General features: G+C 36.0%; 1 non-coding gene across 1 annotated transcript; it reads right to left on the bottom strand.

Annotated features, from left to right (window-relative positions):
- Positions 1-547: 547 nt before the first annotated feature.
- LOC122044714 lies at positions 548-747 on the bottom strand. The gene has a single exon (XR_006129730.1). It is a non-coding gene; the product is annotated as a U2 spliceosomal RNA (small nuclear RNA).
- Between the last annotated feature and the right edge of the window lie 929 nt (positions 748-1,676).

Here is a 1,676-nt window from a genome sequence, read left to right as displayed (position 1 = left end):
ACGCACCGCGTGTCGTCTTTCTCACTAGCTGAGTCTTCCGCTCGACTACCTGTGCTCCTAACTTCCTGCACACTTAGACACAAGGTTAAAAACACACAGGACTTAACTTAAATTGTTGATCACACCAAAACAACCTTGGGGTTCCAACACTAATAACACTGGACTGATGGACCGATGGAAAATATTTATGGCTGGATTGATCATCCCAGGATTAGTCAGCGAATGTTGAATACTTGATACCAATTAAATTGAGTAAAATCATTTTTTCTTACCAAATTAAAAAAAAACCACACTAATTAAGTTATTTCGATTAAATTGAATAACCTAATAAAATTTAAAATTTTAATTAAATTATTTCAAAATTTCATCTAAGAAAATATCAATTTATTCAATTTTAATTTTAAAAATTCTTATTCATTAAATTCAATTATTTTTATGTGTTTTGTATTTATTTTTAAATATATAAAATTTTAAGATTTAATTTCATAGATTGTAATTAATAATTTAAAAATAAACATAATTTAATATAAAAATTTAATTTAACTTGGTCGGGTGTGTCAAACCCCTACATTAATAGTGCAACACAGGGATGACACGCGAAAGATCAATAGCAAGCTACTGTAATGATCCCTCCCCAAAACAAAAATTAATTTAATATCATAGTGAACCAATGGTCCACGTATCAGATATTAAACTGATAAGAACAGATACTACACTTGATCTTAGCCAAAAGGCCGAGAAAGGTATGAATGAGAAAGTGCCATAACCTCTTCTTTTATAGCACTAGTTCCACTCTGTCATTCAAAAACAAATGATATGGGACTAAATTCAAAACCCTAAACTCTAAACTCCATCTAGTATAAAAGGTCATTACAGTTTTTTTTTGTTTGTAAATAGAGGCGAGAGTACAACTCCACCTGGTCTAAATGGCCATTAGTGTTTTTTTTTAAGAAGAGGCGAGAGTACACTACAACCCGTGATCTTTCTCAAGTCTCCTTCTCCTTAGCCGCGGAAAAGAAAGGAGAGTCTTGTTGCTTGCGATTTTGTTCTGGAGGCAGTTAAGGTTTGTTTCTTCGTCGCTGCAGCTGCGTCGACGAGCAAGACATCTCCTCCGTCGATCACCCTCTCTCCGCCTCGTTCCCTCGTAAACTGATCAAATTCTTCGGTGTAGCTATTTGTGGGTTTCATCCCCTGATTCTCACGGCTCATCACTAGTCAGCTTCAGATGTCAATCCTATAGGAAAAGGGAACGTAGGAACATGCCCACGTTCTCCACTACTCTTAATGTAAAAGTCCATTATATCCTTGGGTTATTTTCCTTAATAAGTAGTGCGTCCAAGGATCATGGGGAACGATTCACGGTGTAGAGAAAGAGACAACGAGAGAGTGAGAAGAACATTTGAGACGGTGGAATTTGGTTCGTGGAATTATGGAGAGCTTTCCAATCCTATGATTGCTCTTCCAACAGCTAGTCCAATCGTCGTCGATTGTAGATCTGCGAGAGATCGTTGTAAGTGTTTACCATTTTAATTTGTTTTGATTCATGCATTTAGAGTATCAACAATGGTATTAGAGCACATAGTTAGATATAAATGCATGACAAATCTCCTGTTTAAAATTGCTACCCCTTCCTTTTGCTCTTGTTTTCTGCCGCTCCAATCGATTTTGTTCCTGTT

This window comes from Zingiber officinale, chromosome 2A (assembly GCF_018446385.1).
Source record: "Zingiber officinale cultivar Zhangliang chromosome 2A, Zo_v1.1, whole genome shotgun sequence".
NCBI classification, from domain to species: Eukaryota; Viridiplantae; Streptophyta; class Magnoliopsida; order Zingiberales; family Zingiberaceae; genus Zingiber; species Zingiber officinale.
Note: the sequence above shows the minus strand (reverse complement) of the source record. Positions and strands in the feature narration are given on the sequence as shown.